This window comes from Grammomys surdaster, unplaced genomic scaffold, assembly GCF_004785775.1.
Source record: "Grammomys surdaster isolate TR1022 unplaced genomic scaffold, NIH_TR_1.0 126391, whole genome shotgun sequence".
Taxonomy (NCBI): domain Eukaryota; kingdom Metazoa; phylum Chordata; class Mammalia; order Rodentia; family Muridae; genus Grammomys; species Grammomys surdaster.
In genome coordinates this window covers 12,229,109-12,244,251 of record NW_021621185.1, presented here as the reverse complement: position 1 = coordinate 12,244,251, position 15,143 = coordinate 12,229,109, and positions in this window count along the sequence as shown.

Here is a 15,143-nt window from a genome sequence, read left to right as displayed (position 1 = left end):
ATCTATCATCTATCTATTTATCTATCTATCTGTCTATTATCTATCTATCTCTATCATCTATCTATGTATAATCTATCTAACTATATCTCTATCATCTCTCATTTATCTGCATACCATCCATCATCATTTATATAAATGATTTGAGTTTTATAGAATCTTTAGATCAAAAGCAGTCTGTCTTTCCCACATATCATAACATCTTGGACAAAGTTTTATACTATTTCCTTCAGCAGTAAACAGGCACATCTTTTTATCGATTCATATACTTATTCAATAAATGCCAACTCTTTTCAGGTGTTGGATGTAGTAATATAACAGAACAAGAGAGATAAACATTTTGTTCTTATGAATCTTATATTTTCAATGGATTAGACAGATAATAACATTTGATACAAAGAAATATAACATATGCTGTGTAAGATGGCAGGAAAAGGAAAGGGAGATTTCAAGAGTGTGCAGGGTCTTCATATATAAGCATGTGGGGTATTTTTTTTAGCTTTTAAAGATTTAGATATGAATAATCACTTCCAATAAGATCATTTTTGAGCAGTAAATAATACTAATACCCTAAATCAAAGAAAGTCATTTCAAATTTCCCTTCCACTTATTTGGAGAAGACACAAAAAGGATTACATTAATAGTCAATATTTTTAGCTACCAAACTCAAATGCTGACTTCTTGGTACTTGATATGTGATTGCCATGCTGGTGCCTCCTGCTTTCTACTGTGCAGTCCCTTCTTTTGCTTTTTGTTTGATTGCTGGAAGCAGATCTGCTTCTAGCTCTCAATGAGAAGTGCCAGCAAGTTGATTATAGATGCCTGTGAATAGCATGGTTAGGAAAAATCCACTTCATTTGCAGTGCAGTTTAATTATAAAAGAATGTTTAAAACTAATGTTTCCTTGTTAATTTCTTTCTCAGATCTGGTCTTTCTCTTTCGTTTAACAGATGTGCTTTCATTACGTACCCATTTGGTAATTTTAAAACAACTTCACAATGAATCCTATTTTCTAAACAAATCTGTACATTTGTACAAACTATCAACTTGACTTTCAGCTTTCTAGCTGCAACAATCAGAGAATACCATTGTCAGAACTTAACCATCCTGAGATTGAAGAGTCAATCATTTTCAGTGATGAAATTAATTTTCTTGGCAATGTAACCAAACATTACCTGTTTTAACAATCAGAAATAAAATGTTGTCACATTTATTCATAATACCTGTGATTTCTAAGCATTAGAAATTAACATTTTTATTTCAGCAGGATGCTAATTTTCCCAGTCAAATCTATAACCAGTCTATCTTTATGTAAATTCAGTTTCATGTTTCTCTTTATCAGTACTATACAGAATTCTTTTTAAGCAAATCAGATCAAAGGTCACATAATGGTCACATTACACTTTTATAGAATGAAGACTTGTGTTCTCCTCAAATGCATTAGCCAAAGCTCTAAGCCACACTGTGATGTTTTTGGAGATGAAACTTTTAGCAGGTGGTTATCCTGTCTATGCATATAGCATGATGTTGCTCATGCGAGCATGCAATGAGATGCTGCCTGCCTACAAATCCAGAGAAGAAGAATAAAATCAACTGCAAAGGCACATTGATTGTGGTATTTCTACATTCTATAACTCTGTCAAATAGATCTCTGTTGTTTATCCAGTCAATGCTATTTTTATATGGCAGACTGACTAACCGAAAACACATATTATCCTGATCTGTCAATATATACATGGTTTTTTAATTACAAATACAGCAACATGACACAAATATTAAATAAAGTATTTCTATGTAATTCATTGGGTTAAAGAAACAATAGAACAATTATTCACGTAACAAGGTACATGCACAACTGGCATCCAGGTCAATTATGGCAGAGCAGGTAGATAAGTACAGTAGTAACAAACTGTCAGTTCTCCTTGCTCAATCTTAAGATTCAGAAGCAAAGGCAACATCATAGTCCACCTCAAAGTTTGCTTAGCTTTCTTTCAGTACTATTTGAATCATTAGTTGATATTTTAAGAAAAAATCAATAAAACTGACATCTCTCTGTTACAGTGATATTTATCATATGAATTCTTATTTTAAAGAGAGTATATGTTTGCTTAAATAATTTGTTTTAAATATTTAAATATTTAAAATAATGTATGTTTAAAATAATTTGTATGATCAACCAAGGTACAACTCAAGAACCTACATAGGATTATTGCTGTAATATACATATTTTGCATAAAATTCTAAATACTGTGATATAGAAAGTTGGATTCAAAAATTTGTAAAAAAAAATACAAAAAGACCAGCATAAGTTTGATTCAATAAATAAAATGGCATAACTTTCCCAAAGGATTTATGAATGTGCTAAAATATATCCCACATGCACACAAATTCATACTGTCTTTTAATAGTTTTAAAGAGAGCAGAAGGTAAGGTCACATTACGTATGTTATTGCCACCCACAGAATAAAGCAATGAGAGTGGGAAGTTACTTAGTTCCTGAGTCATATATAAAATAAGTAGGTGTTTGAATTTTCCAAATCATTTTCCATCGTCATTCATATGTTTCACTATAATATGATAACTTTCCTTTAGGGTTGTCCAGAACAGAATTCTCTAGCTAATTACTAGGCGTTTCTGATTTTTTAAAAATGGGAACCAGAAGAAGATATTAAATATGAACAGGTTTAACCCCATTTTAAAGCAATTACATTAAAGTTTTCTTCTATCTGAGCTAAAATGTATTTTTAGTTAACATATGATATATTGGGGTGCTCAAGATGAAATATAAATCATGACCACATAAAAACTAAAATGTAATCCTGAAAAAATCCACATCACTACGAAATCAGATAGGACATTATCCAAAATTTATTTGTACATTATCTCATGGATAACCAACCTATGTTCAATGAATAATAATGCCACTCGATCGAATTCTGCCCTACAGGTATATTGTAACTAACACATTATTTACAAGCCAGCACACAACACTCTATGTGATAACTCCTTTAACTTCTCTGTTTTTTCAGGAACTTTAATTATCAATTTGTATAAGTTATCTCTCACAGCATACCCCATAGTCTAGAGGCAGAATTCTCTTCCTCTAGTTATATTGGCAACTAGACACCATTTAAATTAAAATGCTGGAATTGGCAAGAATAAAGTGTGCCTCATAAATATCTTTGCCAAGTTTTTCACATTGAATAGCTTTAATCTAACTAAGCATGACTCATTTCTAATAATCATGACTGGAATTAAGAAGTCACTCCTTTATTAAAGATCATTTCTAACGTCTGTGTACACTAATTAGTAAACATTTAGTTCTTGATAAAAAAAGAAATAGTTAAAAAGCAATTTGAGCTGAGTCTAGAATGTCTCCCAGATAGGACCAAAGACTGTTAGCATGAAGACTGTGGCCTAAACCATGAATGGGGTATGTGTTCACAATCCCAGCACTCCAGATGTTAAAGCAAAAATAGGATACTCAGTTTTTCTTTGACCAGAGATGGACATCTAGACCTTGTCTCAGTAGTAAATTAGACTGGCTTTATAACATTATACTACACAAAACATCTGAAAAAATTAACTATTTTCTAATTCATCGTTAGTATATGAATTATGTTAACCATATAAATGGGAATCTGCTGTAATACAAGGCAGGGTAATGCTTACTGAAGTGCCTTCTACTAGAAAGTGGCTTTTTATTTCTTTTGTGCCATGTTTACAGTCTGCCATGCAGTGTATTGAGATCAGAGTTGGCCATGTACTTCCCCTGAGGCCCTGAAATGTGAGTGGGATGCTTCTCAGAAGAGACTTCAATGCTTCTCCCAGGCTCTTTTCACACTGCTACATGACTGACACTGTGCAAAACCGATGGTGCAGACCATCTTGAGACACGAATTATAGAAAATACTGTGCAAAGCCATAGTCAGCTTCTAAGCGACATAACAGGAATGAGAAAAAAAACATTGTTTCTTGCACAGAAATATAGGGGGTACTTAACAAAAATGAGGGTATACTGGTTTGGCTGCTTGATAAAAGCAAGAGGGATCAGGCCTCTGAGTTTAGAGGCTGATGTCTGAGGCCAGGTCTATGACTGCACAGTGTCTACTCAATTAATGGTATAGTGCAGGGCATATTCAAAGAAACACAATCCTGTGTCTGGGGGACTCTAGCTTGTCATTTGTTTATGTTCACCCATTAAAGGCCTCACACATACATATTGCATATAGAAGTAACAAATAGATAAATTGATGTAAATATGACAGCCTCAATTTCAGAGTTTTATTTTGCTCATAAATAATTTAGGCAAAATATAGGCATACAGTGTTCATTAAGACCTGGTCTTTATTTTTATTGCAGCTGAAGAAGTGTCTATATTAAAATATATTCTTTTTGACATAATATAATTACAATGTTTCTCCTTTCTGTGTTCTCCCTCCATGTCCTTCTATAAGCCCCTTCCCACACTCTTTCAAATTCATGACCTCTTTTTCACTAATTGTTATTGCATGCATATATGCCTATGCATACATATTCCTAAATATAACCTGATCAGTCCATATGTTGGCATGTCTATGTATTCTATAAGCAATAAAATGCTATCTCACACACACACTACACAATTAGTGTATTGCTACAACAAACCACTCTATATGATAAGTACAAGTTTTCTATGTTTTCACAAATGTGGTATGTGGGTTTGCAAATCTCTGAGCCTAGGTTGTTCCAGCTCAACCTCTTAACCAGTTTTGTGATTTATTTGTTCTTCTATTCTCATCTTGTTCTCACACAGATAATCATAAGTAATAATAGTGATAACATGAGCAATATAATCCAGAGACTCAAGTGAAGGGTAATTAAGGGAATATGTTTAAAATAACTATGGTAAAACAGTGTATTAGTATCTTTATTATTATGATGACTGATACAGTCAAATTATTGTTTTCTTTCTATGAATAAGGCTAACAGTCATAACACTTTACAATAAACATGTAGTGTGTACTTTATTCTTGTATCTTTGTGTGTGTGTGTGTGTTGTGTCTGTATGTTTTCATGTGTGTGAGTGTGTGAGTGCAGTCATGTGTGTGACACAGGACATGAATTTTCAAAGGGAAATGTGTGTATCCTCATTTTTGACCTTGTTTGAGACAGGGTTCCTCTTGTTTTCTGTACCCTACCTCAGTCCAGCAGGCCTGTGAGCTTCTAACGATTCTACTGTCTTTGCTTTTACTCTCCCAATGGGCTGTGTTGGGATTATAGATGCCCATACTACTGCATCTTTATTGTATATGGGCTTCAGGGATCTCAAGTCAGTTCATTAGGCTTATATAGCAAGCACTAAACCTACTGAGCCATCTCCCAGCTTTGCTCTTAGATCTCTATCAGATTTCTTAATATAGCTTGGAGCATTTTGTCTAGTTTTTATAGAGAAGGAAAAAATTTATTAGAAGAACTTCAGTATCTTAGCATAGTGATGATGTACACTTCAGTCTCCAGTAATGGAGCTCAACTGTTCATAAAAGTGATCTCAGTGATCTCACATATTTTTCAAGGCTGTAATGATTTCTGCCATGTGAATGATATCTACTAATTTTTTCAAATCCTAGATGAAAATGGTATTTTCAACTTATTTTTTAAAGTAAAAACCAGTAAAAACATTTTGATAAAGTAACATTATTTTGCAAAGTAAAAAATATTAACTCAAACAAATCAGTGGCCTTCCTTATACAGATGACAAACAGTCTGAGAAAGAAATTAGGAAAGTAAAACGCTTCACAGTAGCCACAAATAGTATAAAATATCTTGATGTAATTCTTAGTAAGCAAGTCAAAGGTCTGTATGACAAATCTTCAAATCCCTGAAAAACGAAATCCAAGTCGACCTTGGAAGATGGAAAGACTCTACCAATCCATGCTCATGGACGGGTAGAAATAACAGTGAAAATGGCCATCTTACCAAAGCAATCCACAGATTTAATGCAATACCCATCAAGACCGCAGCCTCAGGAGGTGGGAGATGGGAGGGATCCTCTAGAAAGTATTAGAGACCTGGGAGGTGAGAGACTCTCCAGACTCAATGAGGTTGACCTTAGCCAAAATGCCTAACACTGAGAAGAGGGAACTCAAAGAGGCTATCTCCAGTAAATAGACAAGGGCCTCAAGTGGAGGGATTGGGTTACCAACCCATAGTCAAAATTTCTGACCCAGAATTGTTCCTGTCTAAAGAACTGCAAAGACGTAAATGGAGAAGATACTGAAGGAAAGGTGGTCCAGTGATGGCCCAACTTGAGATACATCTCACTGGGGAGGGGGGCATCAAGGCCTATTACTATTACTAGTATTATAATATTCTTACATATGGGAGCCTGGCCTGGCTGTCCTCTGAGAGGCTCTAGAAGCAGCTGACAGAGACAGACGCAGATACTTATATCCATCCATTGAACTGAAGTTGGGGATCCCTATGTTTGGATTAGGGTCAGAACTGAAGAAGTTCAAGGGAAGAGTGACCCCATAGGAATACCAGCAGTATCAACTACCCAGACGCCAAGGAGCTCCCAGAGACAGAAGCACCAAGCAGGAGCACACATAGGCTAGTCTGAGGCCCCTGGCACATACATAGCAGAGGCTTGCCTGGTCTGCATTTAATCTTTGAGAGACTTGAGGCCCCAGGGAAGGAGGAGTCCTGGTGGAAGGCAAGACAAGAAGTCAAAGGCAAGGTGGAAGAGAAATGGGATGAGGAACTGTGGGAGGGGGTACCAAGAGGTGGGGTCAATGACTAGAATATAAATAAATAAAATAATTCAGAAAATAAAACAAACTGACAAGAAGTGGCATTTTATTGATGACAAGTGTATCGTTGTCTTGCTTATACACAACTATTTGATAGCTATTTAATATTGCCTCAGAAAGTATCTGAGTATTCACAACGCCTCTTCCCAATACTTGCTGTGTATTGTGTTCTAGTTAAAGTGTGTCCAAAGAACATAGTTACAGATTTATAACAGTTAAACAAAGGAGTGATTTGTAGTATTTCTAGATAATTAGGGACGTTGTTTTTTTATTAACTCACCAGAAACGTATATGTGCTCCTTTCTGAACTTTTAATTACATTATAAAATGGGACTGTACAGTTTTATATTAAAGTTATGGGATGTCTTTTACTTTGCCCAGGTCTATGGCATTACAGATCAGCCATTGATACTGTAACATGGCACATTGGTTACTTGTAGAACGTCATTTTCTTGATCCCTATAGGGTTTTCAGGTGTAATTACAGTTCACAATGTTAAATTTTTTGATAACTCCATGAATTCCAACATAGATATCTTTATGTTGTGGAGTTATTTTAGAATTTAAAATAGATTCAACTTTCCAAAAACTCAAGTTTTCACATAGAAGTAGTATTACTATTGAAAACAAGTATACCAAACTGTTTTATTGAAAGAAATGTTTATTTTTGATAACACAAATGGTAAATAGTTGAGTCTAAATAATCATACGTTACTCTTATTTGCCCACATCAAAATTATGTCTAACAAAAAGTTACATCAATTGTTTTCCTGTAGATTGACATGGTGCTGGTAGGTGTGTCAGCAATGTTTTCTGCATTCATTGTGTGCAGTTATATGAACTGCTTCACGGATGAGCCTAGCTTAGATCCCTTTGATTCATTTTTTATGTAAAATAGAAACATGCTTCTTATCTTTAAGCTTTAATACATGTAGAAGAACATGATGACTAATACCATGTGTTTCTAGTACCATAAGAGCAAACAGTTCTAGCTAAATCTGTCTTTGCTACACAAGTGTGTCAGGATAACGCATAGCAAAGAAAATGCTACCTATACATGCTGTTTTCCTGCGGAGAGTTTACCCTTCAGATGTTTTGAAATGGTCTCGGAGACTGGGTGCTGTGTAAGACACTCCCTGAGAACAACTATTTTAGACCAAGTGTTTCCACATTTGTTTTGTAATAATGAAGTGTTAAACAAAGGATTGTAATGACAATATACTCTGTCTCAGAGCAGCTAGTACATGCAGCAATGCTCAGTATCTTACACCAGTCATATGTATGTATATTCTATCCATTCTTCAGGAAAAAACTGGCAGTTTTAAATGTTAAGTAGTATTCCGAACTCACCATGTACATAATTTGTGGAATTGTAACAAACCCTCCGACATTTAAACAAATTAAAAAAAAATCTACTCAACCACAAATTTAATTTATTTTTTTAATATAAATACACATTGAATGTAAATTAGAGGTTACTCAGGAACCATAGAAGTCCATTTCTATGAAGAATGTTTATTGAGGCATATAGGGGATTAATAAATACACCTAAATAAATGTTTCCTATGATAATTTGATGTGAAACAGCACTGAACACATTTTCCTGTAGTAAGACCTGACTTTGTCCTGTCCTTTGATTTCTGTTTCTCTATTACTCTCCACTCTGAAGTTTTAAACTCTTTTATCCCATGAAGATTGATTTAAAAAGAAAGAAGTCTAGCAGAAATGACTAGATGGTTTTCTTTTTAAAGTCTAGATCCTTTCCTGAGACAGCTGGGATTTCAACGGCTCCACATGTTCACTTGAAACTTTCATAGTACTCTAGGTTAATCAGACACAGCTTCCTTTTCCAGAGTCTGTTATTTTCTTTCAGATGGTAAGCTGGTGGGAACAGGAACTCGTTTCATCTCTAGACTACATCCTCTGTGACATCATGGGTGACATTCCGGAGAAGCAAGGACTGGTGATAAGGGGGTCCCAGCTACCTTACTCTGACATGGCTTGATAACCTCACAGTCTGTTTGTTTCCTATTTGCATTGATTCTTCCTATTTAGATAAAGCTCTTAGAATCAATGGAAACTCTGCTTCAAGAGAGGGAACAAGTTATCTAGTGAATTACTGATGCATAGGATGAGGGAACACAGCTGTGAGTCAATGGCATAAGGCCTGTGAGCCTTGAGAGTCTGGGCTTTCCTCAGAGAGCAGAGGGCATGGCTCCTGTGTTGTATACTTGCCATTTCTACTTCTCTCTAGATATGAACCTGTGACAGGGGAGTACATATTGCTCATAACAGCATACATTCATGTAATGAGTACTCATTTATTGTGTGAAATCCCTGGACACTTTCTGTAGGCACAATGTTAGGAGCTGTAAAATAATGGTATACCACATGGTCCTACATTCAGAAATCTTGATGTTTGTGAGAAGATCTATTAATTTTATAACTAAACATGTAGTCATTGTCTATAAGCAAAATCACAATACTCTTTTTACCTTTGATTTTCTATAGGAAATTTATCTCTGTGAAAAGGAACATCTTTTATTTTGATTCTGACTTGTGAAGCATCAATTTGTTAAGATGTCAACAATTCTTGAGTGTTATGGCAGGCCTTGTGAATCTGAACTGGGACCATACAAAACACTTTGCTATATCATGTTTTTTATTATGTGAAACAATCTGTCTCAATTCTTTTCCAGGGAAGTTTTTCAACCCTTATATTATAGCTCAACTGATAGTGTTCACTAAAGATTTCTTTAACTTTAGCCAAAGAAAATGAATCCTGCCACTGTATTCCCCCAACCCAGATATGTCCATAGGTAGCTTCTCAGTACCTGGAATCCAGAACACTTGGGTTTGAAGACTGGCATTGCTGTACCTTGCTGTGAGGTATTAGACTAGCAGCTTGACGTCTTTGCTCTTCAACTAAATTATGGAAGGCTTACTATTCGGAGATGCAAGACAACTAGAAGCCCTGGTATAAAGTCAGCATAGAGTTAGTTAAGTTATGGCATGCTAGTGGTACATCCATTCTTTTATAATATCAGTATATCTATTTCATCATGAATGTGAGTCAATATCCAAAGCCTGTTTAACTATGAGTTTATCCCTTTCTGCTTACTGTGACCTTGACAATAAGGACTTGACAAGAAGGACTCTAGGGAGGAAGGCTTTATCTTGACTTGCAGTTTGAAGGCCTACAGTTCACCATGGTGGGGAAGACAGGACAGTAGGGTTAAAAGTTCGTGTCTCTTATTCTTTCTTTCCCTGACGGGTTTCCCTTCAGGCTTCCAGATTGTTCTGACTTCTCAGCCATCTGGATTTGAATCTTTGCATTTTCCTAGGAAAATCTTTCCTCAGGGGATTTTCCAGATTCACTCCCTTTGCCCTCTTCAGAGAAGATCCCCTTCCTACTCAAAACGTCCATCACTCCAATTCCTTGTATTGTTTTCTTACTTCACTTTTGTTTGTTGCCTCATGGTTCTGCATTTTAATTATCATTAGTTTCCCTTGCTAGATATATATTCTGTGACGGTAACATTTTTGGATTTATTTATTTATTTATTTATTTATTTATTTATTTATTTATTATCCTCTAGGACCTCAGCCCCTTGGAAAATTTCTGTTGTCTGGTTATTGCTCAGTAGTTAGTTCTTGCTGAAATGAAAGAGATGTGCTCTTCTCACTCTTGAAGTCTCTTCATAGTTTATTTATACAGCTATTTGAATATATAATACTTTAGCTAAAACAAATGCTATGTAAAAGGTCATTTTTATTATTGTATAGATTAATCAGATTTTATCCTTACAAATGACAAGGAAAAGTGATTTTCCGTGTGAGTAAGTCTATTTTATGGAGCCAAAGATTCACAATACCCATCGCATCCAGAAATGCTTCATAGAAGCATTTAATATTTAGTGCTCTTCCCTAGCACTCAGTCTACAGTCAGAAAGTAGAAAATGTTACATATTTGCCCTTCATTGTGGGGGTTTGCCCTCCCAAATCTGGAAGTGTGAAAGAGTATGGAACCTATATATGTACTTGTGAAAAAATCCTAGATAGTCCCGCTCCACCTCTGCCAATTTCTGTTCACTCTCCTGGCCCTCTCTTCCCAGCTGTCCCTACACCTGACACTACCCTCACCCCAAGTCACCTTCTCATTCCCTTCCTCATCCACTCTCCCATCAAGCTCCTGCCCGTCATCTACTTCCAAGGACGATTTTATTTACCCTTCTGAGTGAGATTCAAGCTTCCTCCCTTGGGTCTTCCTTGTTATTTAGCTTCTTTGGGTCTATGGATTGTAGTTTGGGTATTCTGATATGCTTGCAGACAGGATCCTAGCACAACTGCCCTCTGAGAGACTCCACACAGGAGCTGACTGAAACCCATGCAGAGACCTTCAGCCAAACATTAGACAGAGTTCAGGAGTCTTGTGGAAGGATTAGGGAAGGGATTGAAGGTTCCAGAAGGGATAGGAACTCTACAAAAAGACCAACAGAGTCAACTAACCTGTACCTTCGGGGCTCCCAGAGACTGAACCACCAACCAAACCTAGCTACCACCCCAAAACATGATGTAGCAGAAGTGGTGCTTGATCTTTATGTGGGTCCCCAACAACTGGAGCAGGGGCTGTGCCTGACACTTGCCTACCTATGTATCCTGTTTCACTAACTGGGCTGCTTTGTCTGGCCTAAGTGAGAGAGGATGTGTCAGTCCTGCAGTGATTTGATGTACCAGGGTGGGTTGGTATCAAGAGGGTGCCTTCCTCTTCTCAGAGGAAAAGGGGAAGAGAGGTGGGAGGAGGGTGTGTTGGGAGAGGAGACCCTGAGAATAGAATGTAAAGTGAATAAATAAAGTAATGGTAAAATAACTTTTAAAAGTTACTTATGTTTTATATGGTAATATTGATTTTAGTATGCAACATTGGAGATGAACAAAAAAGAAAGGTTATTATTTAGTAGTAATGTATTGATATATCAAATTGACAAAGTTAGATTCTTTTTTTGTCAGTTCAACACAAGATACAGTTATCTGTAAAAAAGGACTTCAGTTGAGAAAATGCCTCTATCAGAAGGTCTGTAGTGCATTTTCTTGTTTAACAATTGATATGGAAGGGGCCAGTCCTATTTGAGTAGTGTTACCCCTGAGCAGATGGTCCTTGGTGATATGAGAAAGCAGGATGATAAATCCAGGATAGCAAGTCAGGAAGCCACACTCTTCCATGATCTCTGCTTCAGTTCCTGACTCGAGTTTCCTGTTTGAGTTCATTCACTGACTTCCCTCAGTGATGGACTGTGATGTGAAAGTGTAAGCCAAACAAACCCCTTCTTCCACCTTATAACAGTCTTTACCACAGCAGTACAAAAGTAACTAAGACAAGAGGACAGACTAGAGGAGCATATGGGTAATGATAAGTAGCACTAAAGGCTTGAAAATGCAAAATAAAATAAAAACACACCATAGAAGCTCTCTCTCTCTCTCTCTCTCTATATATATATATATATATATATATATATATATATATATATATATATGTATGTATGTGTGTGCGTGTGTGTGTATATTCATGCATGTATATATGTTTGTATGTATATTTATTTAATACTTTAATATGGGTAATGCCTCTTCCACTTGCCATATACAATCAAATAAAATGTCCAATAATAGGCAGGCATGGGTTACCTCCTTTTAATCATTGGTCAGTGTGGCCCCATAGGTACTGTGCTAATTAGTTTTTTCTTGTCATTGTTGCTTTGTTTTTGCTTTGTTTTTGTTTTGTTTTTGTCATCTGGAAGAGGTAAGTTGATAAAGGGTTTACTCTTGTAAGATTTCTTGTAGGCGAGAGGCTTTGCCAGAGCCTGACAAACACAGAGGCAGATAGCTTGCAGACAACCATTGGACTGAGCACGGGGTCCTCAATGGAGGAGTTAGAGAAAGGACTGAAGGAGCAGACGGGGTTTGAAAGAACAACAATATCAACCAACCAGACCCCTCAGAACTCCCAGGGACTAAACCACCAACCAACACATGGAGGGACTCATGGCTCCTGCTGCATATGTAGCAGAGGATGGCCTTGTCAGGCATCAATTGGAGGAGAGACCCTTGGTCCTGTGAGGGCTCTATACCAGTGTAGGGGAATGCCAGGGCAGGGAAGTGTGAGTGGGTGGGTGGGGAGCATCCTCATAGAAGCAGGGGCAAGGAGAAGGGGATAGGAGATTTCCAGGCGTGGGAAATTGGGAAAGGGTATAACATTTGAAATGTAAATAAAAAATATCTAATAAAAAAAGAAAAAAAAGATTTCTTATAAACAGGTCTGTGGGACATTTTTTTCAATCAAATACTGGGTGTACCCAGCCCACTATGGTCAATGCCATTGCTGGAAAGGTAGCCCCAAGTGATATAAAAATGCAAGCTGAGCAAGCCAATCAGAGCTGTCCTCCCTTTCCTCCCAAATTTGCTTGTGGTTGGTGTTTTATCACAACAGAACAGAAAAAACAAAAAAAAACAAAAAAACAACAACAACAACAACAAAAAAAAAACAAGAACATACAGGCTAGTAACATTGCTCTTGGCTGCCTTCCAGAACTTGATGGTCAGACAATATTGCTAAAGACACAACATATTTGATCCATAAGACACGGAATAATCTGGTGCTGATCTAGAAGCTTCATCTCTATTACCTAGCTTCTATAAGATAGAAAATATTACGCATGTTATGGAAGGAGAAAAAGAATCAAGACTCTCACCAGCTGGGAACCTTGGAAGCTGCACTAGCAACTGGCCTGGCAGTGCATGCCCATTGGTGAATTCCTGGAATGAATGTTTTGAGAATAACTAACCACTTTCTGCTTGACATTAAAGCCCACTGAGAGGAAAGTCATGGCATAGAGAATGGTCCTATCTCAGTGCACACACAGGCAGCACTAACTCAGTAGGTTAAATAATGACCCAAATGCAGTTGGAAGGAAAACATGGTAAGGAAATATGGCAGGAATTAGAAGGGAAGGAAGGGGTAGATTTGGTTAAAATGAATTTTATGCACATATGAAATTCTCAAACTCCCAAAAATTCACTTAAGAGAAAATATTTATTTTGGCTTGTGAACTATAACTTTTGACACACCAGGAGAGAGAAAACAGTGAAGCAGTTTATCACATTGTGCCCACTGGAAGGAAACAAAATGGCTTCTTCTCAGCTTCAGTGTTGTCAAGAATAAATGATTTTTTTTTTTTTAGGTACAAAAGGTGAGAATTATTCCTGGGTTATACCACATACTTAGTAAATATGGAACATTTTATGGACGGCAGTTTTTTTTTCAATGTACTCTTCAATGTCACATGTAGTGGTATTGATACTACCCATAAATTAGGAATGAATAACTTCACAGGTGAATTTCTATGATGTTTATAATGATTGTACCTAAAATAAGTGGGATCACATTTAATGAGTACATTTATGATATGCAGAATACTTCACTGTTCACTGAAAGAACATCTGACATTTCCTATTGATAAGTGGTTATTAGATTCAGTATGGAACATGGCCACCTAGATGACTTGTCAAAATACTGTTTATTGAGTTCTGTTTCCAGTTTCTGATTCATTGGTCTAGGATAATGACCAAGTAATTTGCTTTTCTAGTGCTTCCCAAGTGATGTTCATTCACTGACACATGCACCATGCTTTGTGAGCTAAATCAATGCTATACTTTCCATAAGACTTATTATTCCTTTTGCATTTCACCCATATTTCCTACTGTCTTTTACTGCCTTGTGTTCAATTGGAAAATTGATTGCATTGGGAAAAGGATCCTGGGAAGCATTTGGATAAACAGAATATCAATAACAACAATAATTTTAAGAAAATTATATTATTTACACTTTCCAACTTTGCGTATTTAGCAGTATACTGATGTGACTTCATATTTTGTAGCTGCTTTGAAATTTGTACAGGTGTTTCTTTTGTCTCTATTGTGCAGGTTACATGGTCACCATTTCTGCCATGTAGAACCATAGAAATCACTATAGATAGGATGAACCAGATGGAAACTTTTTCTCTGAAAAGGTTAATTGATGTTTGTGTCTGTTATTTCTGTTTTTACTCTTTGAAGAATGTGATAATCACACACTAATAAGTCAGATTTAGATGTGATATGATACAGCATGTCTGAGACCCAAAAGTGTGAATGGAAATCCTGTCTGTAACAAGTGTTTTCACATGAGAGTATTTTGCAGCTGGACAGCAGCCTGTGAACTCTAACCGTTATAATCTGCAGATGGCCAGAGTCTCTCTCTCTCTCTCTCTCTCTCTCTCTCTCTCTCTCTCTCTCTCTCTCTCTCTCTCTCTCTCTCTCTCTC